Source organism: Megalopta genalis, chromosome 14 (assembly GCF_051020955.1).
Source record: "Megalopta genalis isolate 19385.01 chromosome 14, iyMegGena1_principal, whole genome shotgun sequence".
Lineage (NCBI taxonomy): Eukaryota > Metazoa > Arthropoda > Insecta > Hymenoptera > Halictidae > Megalopta > Megalopta genalis.
In genome coordinates, this window is record NC_135026.1 from 9,595,468 (window position 1) to 9,608,907 (window position 13,440).

The 13,440-nt window shown below is 38.3% G+C and overlaps 1 protein-coding gene and 1 long non-coding RNA gene across 7 annotated transcripts in view; both read left to right on the top strand.

The window, feature by feature from the left end:
- LOC117225653 (uncharacterized) overlaps positions 1–13,440 on the top strand; it is a 1,038,968-nt gene that overhangs the window by 855,414 nt on the left and 170,114 nt on the right. The gene's annotated exons all lie outside the window — the stretch shown is intronic.
- On the top strand, positions 1,936–9,241 carry LOC143260536 (uncharacterized). Its single transcript, XR_013034813.1, has 2 exons — positions 1,936–7,073; positions 7,161–9,241. It is a non-coding gene; the product is annotated as an uncharacterized LOC143260536 (long non-coding RNA).

The window sequence follows — 13,440 nt, forward strand, 5'->3', positions numbered from 1 at the left end:
ACGTGCCATTTGCCGCAATTCACGCCGTTTGTTTTCTCCGTGAAAAATGGAACCGAACCGAACCGAACCATGGCGTGTTAATTGCGAAATGTAATATGCACGTGAAACTGCATTTTGGCCAGCTAGCTGGGGAAAGGGACCGCAGCGGATCGCAGGCAGAAATTCAGAAGGCATTTACCCGTCTACGTGACCCTCACTTAGCTCGCCATTGACAAACGTAACAATATAGGCATTTACCATGGAGAAATATAATTGAATAGGGGCGGAGGGGACTCCGAGGAACCCGGGGCGCCCCCCGGCCCCCCTCCGGCCGCCGGTGTGGCCCCGCCGCCTTGTCGTTTCACTCCATAATGCAGCGGCGGTCTCGCTCCGGACCCCCCTACCGCGATCGGTCCGTCCTTGTCGGGCCTGGACGGAGCTATGGATGGGCCCCGTCCCCTTTCAACGTTAGTTAGGTCCTTTCTAGGCTCACCTTTTTATTCTCCCCACCAGGCCCGCTCCTGCTGGCCGGCCGGGGTACCTGAACCCGGGGCCTCGCAAGGCATTCAGAGGCCCAAAGCAACGACGGACCAGTCAGTTCACTGTTGACTTCGGTCGCGACCGGTTCGCTTTTTCCTTGGCTTGCGACGCGTGTTCTCTCGCGGCGGCGGCTGCGCGCACTCCCTCTCTCTTTCTCTTTCTCTCTCTCTCTCTCTCTTCTCGTTCCTCCGATTCTCGATCTCGCGCGTCCTACTCGCCTGGGCCTCCTCGCCCCCCACCTTTCCCGCGCACGCTCTCGCGGTTTTTGGGACCGATCTGTCCCCCGGGGATGATCCTCGCGAGGCCTTGCGTGGATGGTACCTGCTCGCTGCCGACGGCGACGTGATTCCGGCCGCGAGTTCGTCCAACGTGCTCAGTGAAGGATACTCTCTCTCTCTTTCCCTCTATCTCTGTGGATTACCAAGGGAATCCTGACTGGGCCCGCCGGTCCATCTGGCTGCTGCTGCTTCATCCAGCGTCTACTCCACTCGGATTCTTGCTTTGTTTCGATACCATGGAGGTTCACGCGCATCACTACAACGCCATCGCGTCCAGGATGAACCAGATGAAGTGCTTCCCCGGAGACAAAATTGTAAGCTACCATCTATACACCACGCGGTCCCCGGCGCGACGACGTCGCTACTCGTACGCGGAGTAATATTTAGCGAATGTCCTCGCGGCCTGGGCATCCGACAACGGGTAACGAAGCCTGGATTTTGAGAGACCAGACGTGCACTCCGGTGCGCGCATTTGGATCTCTCGTGACCGCGTGCAATTGTTGTTGTTGTGGGTGCGACGGAAGTGAGATCAGTTCATTAAGGAATTATCGAGCAAGTGAATGTTGTTGGGTTCATGGTGAATCGAGAAGATTCGAAGGTTGGAACAGTGATTTGGAGGAATTAGGGATGGAGTGGCGGATGGTGATTGCAGGGGTTTGTTGCAGTTTGACAAAGTGTTTCGGAAATCGTCGAGTGTCTTGAGATGAAATCGGTATGATTTTATCGAAAGTGGCCATTGGAATTGAATTTTTATGGTAATGGATAAGTTGGTGAATTTAGAATGGTGCAGATTGTGTGAAATAGTGTGTTGAAGTGTCACAATGTTCGCAGTCTTTTGGACTGAGATGATCGGGAAAAGACTTGTCAATGTTTTTGTGAGAAGTTGATTGAATAATTTGAAATGAGTTGAATCAACAAGCTGTTTTGTGAAAGACGACAATTTTATCACATCACCGAGTGTCCTGTGGTGAAATCTGTTGAGTTGCGATTTTATCGAAAGTGGCGATTGCAATATAGTCTTTACAGCAGACAACAATTTAAAGAATTCAGGATGATGAAGATTGTATGAAACAGCGATCTGGCCTATGTTTGGAGTATGCCACAATGTTTGCATACTCTTGTGCAGGAAAATTATTGTAGAGAAGTTGGCAATGTTTCACAAAAGATATTTTAATATTAAAATATCAAATATCGAAGAACTCGCAAGCCCAGTCGCAAAATTCTTCGATCACCATTGAACACCACCAACGCCATCGGAAAAGACTTGCCAATGTTTTCGAGAGAAGTTGATTGAATAATTTGAAATGAGTTGAATATCAACAAGCTGTTTTGTGAAAGACGACAATTTTATCACATCGCTGAGTGTCCTGTGGCGAAATCTGTTGAGTTGTGATATTATCGAAAGTGGCGATTGCAATATAGTCTTTACAGCAGACAACAATTTAAAGAATTTAGGATGACGAAGATTGTATGAAACAGCGTTCTGGCCTATGTTTGAGTATGCTTGGAGTATGCCACAATGTTTGCAGTCTTGTGCAGGAAGATTATTGTAGAGAAGTTGGCAATGTTTCACAAAAGATATTTTAATATTAAAATATCAAATATCGAAGAACTCGCAAGCCCAGTCGCAAAATTCTTCGATCACCATTGAACACCACCAACGCCATCGGAAAAGACTTGCCAATGTTTTCGAGAGAAGTTGATTGAATAATTTGAAATGAGTTGAATCAACAAGCTGTTTTGTGAAAGACGACAATTTTATCACATCGCTGAGTGTCCTGTGGTGAAATCTGTTGAGTTGCGATTTTATCGAAAGTGGCGATTGCAATATAGTCTTCACAGTAGACAACAATTTGAAGAATTTAGGATGACGAAGATTGTATGAAACAATGTTCTGGCCTATGTTTGAGTATGCTTGGAGTATGCCACAATGTTTGCAGTCTTGTGCAGGAAGATTATTGTAGAGAAGTTGGCAATGTTTCACAAAAGATATTTTAATATTAAAATATCAAATATCGAAGAACTCGCAAGCCCAGTCGCAAAATTCTTCGATCACCATTGAACACCACCAACGCCATCGTAAAAGACTTGCCAATGTCTTCGAGAGAAGTTGATTGAATAATTTGAAATGAGTTGAATCAACAAGCTGTTTTGTAAAAGACGACAATTTTATCACATCGCTGAGTGTCCTGTGGCGAAATCTGTTGAGTTGTGATATTATCGAAAGTGGCGATTGCAATATAGTCTTTACAGCAGACAACAATTTGAAGAATTCAGGATGATGAAGATTGTATGAAACAGCGTTCTGGCCTATGTTTGAGTATGTTTGGAGTATGCCACACACCACAATGTTTGCAGTCTTGTGCAGGAAGATTATTGTAGAGAAGTCGTCAAAATGCTTCACAAAAGATATTTTAATATATTAAAATATTAAAATATCAAATATCGAAGAACTCGCAAGCACGGTCGCAAAATTCTTCGATCACCATTGAACACCGCCAACGCCACCGTCAGAAAAGATTTTCATTTCATCTGTAATCATCGCGCGGATCACAGGCAGCATCACGAATGGAAAAATCCCAGAATAGCGTGTGTTCGAAGTTCGAGTATCGTCGTAGATCACTGCGGACCCGGCAGCAATCAAATTTTATCGCCGGAGTTTAACAGTATATTCTTGAATGCATTTAATAACAGCGGCAGTAATTGACGGCAGCTCGTTGATACGCGGGACAAGTGATTAATAAATGAGATCGACTCGTGCGTGGTACGTTTTAATTCGCCTGCTACGTTTAGGGCTGTCGTATTGGCTGTTGTGGAGGTTATTCTCCCCGCCTTGCTCATAGGATCTTTTCCCTTCTCTTTGTCAACCCATTAACTGGCATATTTTTTTCTTTTGTAACATACGACACATAACAATATAATTATATTATATTATATTAATTATATTATGTTTTGTTGTTGAAATATTTTATATTTTTTAAGAAGTCCCAAATGACAGGTTGCATAAATAAAAGAAAAGGAAAAAATTGTTTGTTATTGTATGAAAAACAATAGACTGAGTAAGTAACGCAAAGTTACTGTAACTTCTAAATTAAATATTTATATAAATGGTATTTAATTATAATGCAAAAACGGAAGGAAACGAAACACAAAATACACACCGTTTGTTATAAACAATGTTGACTGATATGTATAAAATGTCATGAAACTGTCAAATTCCAAAATCCCTAAATGGGAATCGTGGCAGTTAATGGGTTAAACATAAGGTATAAGGCCCAATCTAGTCCGTCAGCCAACGTGCAATAGAATAAAATATAGTATTACAAAAGTATTACAAAAGTATTGCGCTAATAATTTATACGATTGCCATAACTTTGGTCTTAAATCTTAAATCTTAACTTACTACATCCAATCAGTTTTTTTACATTAGTAATTTGACAAAATGTAAAAAAACTGATTGGATATAGTAAGTTACGACTTAAGATTTAAGACAAATTACTCATAGGTTAGCTAACGCGTTCGAACGCATCTACGCATCTATCTCTAAAATCCCGTGTACACGTGATCTAAAAAAAAACCAATACACGTCCTTCAGCATTTCGAGTGGAGAGTCAAATTGCAATACTAGTTTTTTAATGTGTGAGCGTTTTCAAGATTATTACAAGATCCTCTCGGTTTTCTTGTAATAAACTTATATTTTTCATTTCGGAATCATATTCTACGTGAAAAAATGCACAACTTTCGTTTGAAACTTTCTTTTGCAAGTGCAATATTTTTGAGCTTTTTGGGAAAAAAGTGGAGAGGCGTATCGGCAACAATTGAAGCGTAAAAATGTTCACGATTAGGACGGGAATTTTATACACAATTTGTCGCGATATTAAAGAGGTCAAAGTTTGTTTAGTGTTCTTTTCTTGTACAATAAAAAATGTTCCAAGTCGGCTGTAAGAAACACAAATTAAGTAAACGTACTCTTAGAACATACTCTCATGTCTTCACGAATTTATACATTGACCACTCGCTTTTGCCATAAATGCATAAAATCAGCGGACCAGCGATCACCGTGTCTATAATTAGTATGTCAATATCGTTCTCTCGACGGAGCGTTTCTCGTAGTTTTTCCATTCACATTCTCGTGGTCACCCATTCACGTTCTAATGGTTTCGGAATGAACACCGGAAAACGGTGTGAAACGACTAAAAAATCACAGTTTCCGCGCGAAACAAGTGGCCGATGCGACTTTAAACATTGGATATAAAAAAGATATAGACGACAAGTTTTGAGAATTCCCATCGAATTTGGCATGGATACCTAAAATCAACTTGTTCAGTCGGCAGAAAAATGGATAGAAAAATGCTTTTAAAAAACGCTAGAAAAACGTTAAAAAACACTGAGCAAAAATAGTGCGAAACGCTTGAAAATCGCTCTTTTTGAACGGAATACAATGCAGACGATAATTTGTAGCGAATTCTACCGAATTGAACATAGGTGCAATATAACACTTAAAAATGCTGGAGAATTTAAAAACTATGTAAAACATTTGGAAATCGATATTTTCGCGCGAGACAAAATGCAAACGCTAGTTCTTATCGAGTTCTATCGAAACAGCCGTGAATATCTGAGCGAAATAATTGCAAACGCTGGTAAAATTGAAAAAAAAACCGAGATCACATATATGATGCTTAAAAACCGTTCATTTTGTGGGAAATAACATGAAAATGCTGGATTTTGACAAGTTTTGTAGAACTGGGCATGTACAATCAACAACCAAATATCTCAAAATGTTAGAAAAAATTAAAAATCATGATAAAGCTGTAGAAACCGCTGTAAGACCATTCTTTTCGCGTGAAACAAAATGGAAACGCTAAACCTTAACAAGTTCCGTCGAATTAAACACAAATGTAAAGAACTAAACATCTCAAATCGCCAGAATAAATTGAAAAATCTCTAAAGAACGCGGTAAAACGCTTCAAAACGTTTGGAAAGCTGAAATACTATTGTTTTTGCGTGAAACAAAGCGCGAACGTTAGTTTTTAAAAAATTTCTATCGAACTGACCATGGATAACCATGCCAAACATCTTAAAACGACAGAAAAATTAGAAAAATCGCAAAGTAACATTAAACGACCGCTTGAAAGACGCTGTAAAACTCTTAACGACCATTCGTTTCGCGCGAAACAAAATGGAATTGCTAGATTTCATCAAGATCTATTGAACTGACCACAAATATCCGAGCCAAACATCCGCAATTACCAAAGTAGATAGAAGAATTGCGGAAAAACGCGGTAAAGCGCTTTGAAAATAAACGCTTAAAAACGCTTGTAAAACGTAAAGAAAAACCATCGGTCTTGCATCGCTAGTTCATAAGAATTTCTATCGAATTAACCGCGAATATCCGATCGAAACATCGTGAATCCTGAGAAAAATTGCGAGAAAACGCTAAATAACGCGACGGGACGTTTGAGAACCACTGTTCCCGCGTGGGAAAACATTGTCACCGATGACAATACGAGCTCCGTCTTCGAACCCGATCGGATCCGCAGCCGGGCAAAATCAATTTCGAGCATCCCGGCGATAACGGCGAACGGCGAACGGTAACGGCGGAAAATCGTTGCGTATTTAGCCGTTTCGTAGTTGCCAGCCCGAAATTCCGGGCGCCGCCGCGCCGCGCCGCGCAGCGCCGCCGTACTCGGAATCTCCCGCCACGTATCACCGGGATCCGTTCCCTATCGGATTTGACTTTAGCCGGGGCAAATTACTTAAACGACTCCGGGTAGTTTCGATTGACTTGATTTGTCTCGATACTCGACTGTTTCCGATTACAACGTTGCATTAACGGTATCGGCGCCGCGCCGCGCCGCTCGAAGTTAGGGGCTATCGCCTAAATCCATACACAACGCGACCTTCGTCTCCGTTGACCTTCGTCTTAGTCGGCTTTCCGAATCCTCGTATTACCGATTCGGTGTTCGTTTCGCAATCTTCTTCTCTGTGCTTCGACTCATTCGAGACGCATAATTCTCCTGTTCGATGTTAAATTTTAAAGCGGGAAATTAAATTTTTAAGAGACGACGCAAGACGCTCGAAGCAGCTGAAAATTATGTTCGATTTGGTAAACATTCATGTTGGATGCGACGATTTTATTTCACGTTTTTAAAGGTTCACGTATTTTGGATAATCGTTTTGAAAAATTATGAACATTGAGAGAAACGTAACAATGGCTTAAGTCAGCGTTTCAGTTGCGACAGGTTCAGGTTAGGGTCCGGATTAGGTCAGGGTTAGGTTCAGGTTAGGTATACCTTAGATCTGAGTTTTTAAGATTCTAAAACATTAAAGCACAAGGTCTAGGTTACATATATGTCGGGTTAGGTCCAGGTTAGATCCAGGTTAGGTCCAGTTTAGTTCACCCTTGACCTTCGTTTTCATCGGTTTTTTGAATCGCCGTCTTATTCGATCAATATTTCTGCTTCAGTTTTTTCGGCTTGCCTTTTAGAGACACGAGATTAAATTGACCAAATTGTGGCGGGAAATTTAATTTTTAAAAGGTGACACAAGGCGCTTGAATTAATTAAAAATTGTGCTCGATTTGGTAAATATTAGGTGCGATGATTTCATTTTACTCGTTTAACGTTGCACACAGTTCGAAAATCGTCCTAAAAAGATATGAAAATTGCAAATAACATAAAAATAGGTTAACTCAGTATTTAATTTATGGCAGATCCAGATTAGGTCCTGACTAGATCCAGATTAAGTCCACGTTGGTTAGTCACCAAAATAAATAAAAAAATCGTCCGGATTATTAGAATAACGATCCTTTAGTAACAATTTAGTCGTCTTATTCGATCGCGGACAATATTCGATTTTACGAGTCGTCGTCGTCGTCTCTGTCTCCGCGCAACAGTCTTCCGAAGACACGGGACTCCGGTCGCGGATAGCCGCGCGGAGCCAATTAAATTTTTCCAACGAGAGAATGATTGCGCAATAAATACCGCGGGCACATTTGTTTAGAGCGCGGTGATTACGCGATCGCGAGCCGGCCGCTGAAACGCGGAAAGGTGCGCGCACACAGTTCGCCGGTGGATTCTCTTGCCGGGATTATATTATTCGCCGGGAATTTTACTGGTTGCGCTGAAGCGACCGTAAAACCGGGCTTCTTGTTCCGAAACGAGTGCGAGGAGTCGGCGGATTTGTCCTCTAACGCGAGACAATTCGCGGCCGGCGAAAGTGAACGCGAGCGTTTTCGCGAATCCTGGAACGATACCTCTGCAAACTCGACGATTTAGCTGCTGACGGTTTATTCGCTGACGATTTGCTTGCCGGCGATTTTGTCCTTCGCTGTCTATGCCGCGATCTATGTACAGGGTGTCCCGATTAAAGGAGACGAATTCAAAGTGACCTAGAATATGGCGGTAGTAATTGTTTTGTGTCTGGAGAATTTATGAGATTTCAAGGTCACCTTCACGGTTTTAATTACGGTCATATATTTTTTTTCGGAGGTTTAGTTTTCGATGAAAATACATTTACGAATTATGAGAACCTTAATTAATATGCACTCTCGGGAACAATAAAATTCGCATTAGGAAACGAGAAAGTAAAATAATTTTGTTGATGTATATAGGACAATACTTTTTTATGGGAAATGTCGGGTTGCATCAACCAATGTACAAAAAGATGTTTCGATTAGAATTGTAGTCATAAATATTGGTGCAATCACAATTTTTGCTGTGATCACAAATGTTGTGATATTATCTGTGATTAGGAATTTGACTAGAATGACAAATGTGACACTGTACGTACGTAATCATAAGTATTGTGTGTATAATTTGTGTATAATCACAAATTGTGTGCTATTCCATGCAATCACAAATCTTTCTATTATCAGAAATGATGTTATAATGAGAAATTTTGCTATAATCACAATGATTGTAATACTATATTTAAGCACAAATGTTGTGATAGTATGTTTAATCGCAAATGTTGTGATACCATGTTTAATTACAAATCTTGTGACAGTTATCTATAATTACAAATCTTACTATAATGACATATGTGACGCTGTATGCAATCAAAAATATTGTGATATACTATTACAAGTGTTGTGATACGATCAAAAATGCTGTGATACTATATATAGCAACAAATTTTGGTATTATGAAATATATTGCTTAAATCTTATTATAATCACAAATCTTGCTATTATTATAAATCTTGTCATAATCTCAAATTTTGCTTGAATCACAAATCTTGCTATTATCGGTAATGTTACTGTAATCACAAATCTTTAATCAGGAATAATTCTACAACCACAAATATTGTGGCACTGTGTATAATCACAAGTAATCTGATACTATTTAGAATTGTGATTGTTGTGATACTAGAAATAATCACAAATCTTGTAATACTAATAATGATATAACATAAATAAATAAATATATAATAATATAAGATAATCACCAACGTAGTAATCTAGTTATAAACACAAATGTGTGATACTACGTATAATCACATATATTGTGACAGTATGTATCTTGACATACTATATACCATCACAAACATAGTTATCAATTTACAATCATAAACGTTGCGATACCTATACATAATCACAAATTCTGTGATATTATATTTAATCACAAATGTTGTGATACCTATACATAATCGCAAATGTTGCGATGCCTATACACAATCACAAATGTTGTGATACCTATACATAATCACAAATGTTGTGATACCTATACATAATCACAAATTCTGTGATGTTATATTTAATCACAAATGTTGTGATACCAATACATAATCGCAAATGTTGTGATGCCTATACATAATCACAAATGTTGTGATACCTATACATAATCACAAATGTTGTGATACCTATACATAATCACAAATGTTGTGATACCTATACATAATCACAAATGTTGTGATACCTATACATAATCACAAATTCTGTGATATTATATTTAATCACAAATGTTGTGATATCTATACATAATCGCAAATGTTGTGATGCCTATACATAATCACAAATGTTGTGATACCTATACCTAATTACAAATGTTGTGATACCTATACCTAATCACAAATTTTGTGTCACTATGTATAGTCACAAATGTTGTGACACTAATTGTAATCACAGATATTGTAACACTATGTAGAATCACACAAATATTGTAGTACAATTTGCCATCGCAAAGCAGAAAACATCTTGATGTTTTGGTCACGTTCTGACGATTTGGGACCAGCGAGCGGCGCACGCGTCCGAGGGCGGACGAAGGCGATTGGGTTCGTTCTCGATTGTTCACGGGAACACTGGCTGCCTTGAACCCTTCCCTGCTCTCGTATCGACTAGCCTCGCGCGATATTTCGCGAGATCGGAGCCGGCCGATAAGCTCTACACGACTCTGAGCAAATTACAACAAAGCCCCGGCTTGAAAATTTCCATCGGATCGGCGGGATTCCTCGCGCTCGCCATGGAACGAATAATTTTCGACTGGCCTAGCGCGGGATAACGTGTTTTCAACGCTGCAATTACACTTCTCTCGACGGAATTAACGTTTTTTCTGTTATCGTGTAATCGTTACATCAATCTGGGACAAACCGTTTTTCTCCGTCGCGCGGTGTATAATAACGTACGTTGTAACAGGAACAGTTTTATGAGTTGTTCAAGCCGATACTGATAACCAAATTTATGTAAATGAAATTCAGTTTTCTAATTGACTATTTATAGATGTTTGTGAAACTCTTTTTTACACAACGATCGTTATCAAAATTGAATTCTGATGACATTGATACGAATTATGCCCGTGTTTTGTCGATTTTAAACCACTATTTGACAGCTTTGACAATTTTTTCTGCTTTTACCGTAGAAGTTATGCGAATGATTGTTACGCACAACTGTTCTGTATTTTCTCCCGAATACAACGGTGTATTTTTCTTGTATTATTATAAACATTTCACTATGTTTAATGATAAAGAGAACGGAACGTTTACAAATGTCTGAGAAAATCAGCAGGTTGTAGGCTTTGTTTAAATGTTTTTTAAACACGACGAAATGTTTATAACACTACGGAAAAATAACGCCACTCTGTTCAGGAAAGTCCGTAGAATAGTTCTGCGTAATAATCATTCGCATAACTGCCACGGATAAAGCGGAAAAAAAATCTGGATGTTGAAATTCTTTCGAGGAGCAATCCAGAGCTAAAATAATATTTGTGCGGAGAAGTAGGTTAATTAGGACGGCTTAAAAGTGGAGTCATTAGCGAATCGTTGAAGTATTGATAATTGAATTGGCGCAGAATTGAATCGAACAGCAATCTCGAGGCGACAGGTATGCGAGTCGGGTAATTTTCGTAATCGCATGAGTCACGATTATTTTAAATGAAAATTTAGTAAGTCGCGTACAGCTGAGGACAGCGAGTATCGCGAGCATGAGTGCGCGCGTGGCATTGCTAGCTCCACGAAAGGAGTTTTATTGTAGTTTATTGCCTGAGAACCGTCATCGTTTCGCTGCTATTTCGAGTTCGAAATTTCATGGAAAATCAATCGAATGAACAAGCTTGCAAAGCGATCACGTATATTGTATCGATGCTATTCTCGTTTCTCTCTCTCTCTCTCTCTCTCTCTCTCTCTCTCTCTCTCTCTCTCTCTCTCTCAACTTTTTTTTTATACATATAGAGAAAAATCATAAGATACTACTTATGGTTAGAAGTATTGCTATTATCACAAATGTTGTCATAATCACAAAGGTTTCTGTTGCCAGAAATGTTGATGTAATAACTACAATCAGAAATGTAACAATATTCTCGAAAATTGTCATAATCAGAAATGTTGGTATAATCACAAATTTTGCTGTAATTACAAATATTGTGATATGTTTAATCACAAATGTTGTGACAGTATCTATAATTACAAATCTTACTATAATGGCATATGTAACACTAGATATAATAAAAAAATATTGCGATACTATTACAAATGTTGCTACGATCATAAATGTTGTTATAATCACAAATCTTGCTATAATCATAGTTGTTACTAAAATTATAAATGTTACTATAATCATAAATATTGGTGTAATCACAAATATGTCTATAATCATAAATCTTTCAACAACCACAAATGTTCCTGTAATGGCAATTATTGCTATAATCACATGAGTTAAGACACACAATATTATTGCTCTAATTACAAATGTGTCTATAATCACAAATTTTTCTATAACCATAAATCTTGCTATAATAACGAAGATTTCTATAACCATAAATCTTGCTATAATCATAAATCTTACTATGATCACAAATCGTGCTATAATCATAAATCTTACTATGATCACAAATCGTGCTATAATCATAAATTTTCCCGTAATTACAAATGTTGCTATAATCATAAATCTTACTATAATTACAAATCTTGATGTAATCGTAAATCTCACTACTACATACTAGTTTTAATACTGAAGTGACAAAACATACCTAAATTACGAACTTCACATCATCATAACAAAAATAAATGAGTGTACTGTAAGTAAAAGTAGTAAAGAGATTTAAAAAAATCACGAATTTCGTCGTATAATTTCAATCTTTCTACATTAATAAATCCCAAAATGGTAAAATAATATAATTTCCATTATTAAATTCACAAATTAAATTTATATTTAACTTACATTAAATCAAATTAAATTAAGTTATATTGAATTAAGAAAACTTATACAATATTAAATTGAGTTAAATTATATTATATTATATTAAATTCAGTTGAATTAAATTGAATTATATTAAGTTAAGAAAAATTAGATTAAATTCCATGAAATTAAGAAACATTAAATTAAATTATATTAAATTAAGAAACATTAAACTAACATAAAGTTGTTCACAAAAATTGAAAGTTTTTGAAAAGATTTAATTCCTCTAAACAGAAAAAATGATTATCTCTGCGTCTTTACATAGTAGTATTTTCCCGAAAATCTCGCGATAATATCTCAATGTCCTGAACATATTTACCCTGCTATTAAAAAGCAGATTAAAAATTGAATTAACGCAGCACCACTTTCAGTATCCAATCATGCAACCCGATCATTTTCCGACGCCATCGGCGAACTGCAATTAACGCTATTAAAAACCGAGAATCTCATTCTGAGATGAGAAAATTGGAAATGTTTGCAGATCCGTTTTACAGTAAATCTAGATAACACACCGATGTTATTGCTATCGAGCTATTGACTATAAATTCCACATTAACGAACCGTCATTTTCAAGATCGAAAGGCAACTCGATATAATCTAGGATTAACACGAGAGAAACGCGAAGTTAATCTGACCTCGAAAACGTAAGGAAATTCGATGAAGACCGATGCGCCGGTCTATCGCGAATTAGTTTTAATTAACGCGTATCTATCGGCGCGATTGATCTCGATTCGTCCGCCGTTTCACTTTTTTCGCTCGGCGAAACCGCCTGCCTCGAACCATTTTGCAATAACGCCACCGTTAATCATATTGTTATCGCGTTGGTGAAGTTTCTTCGAGCTATCTGATGATTTCCTTCTACCGATGTAATGAGAGCTGAAAGAGTAACGAGCCAGATTATGCCGGATTAATAGCCGCGCATGCCCCGCCAGATCTTTAACTAAACGTTGCATTTTGCTCGAATTCGGATCT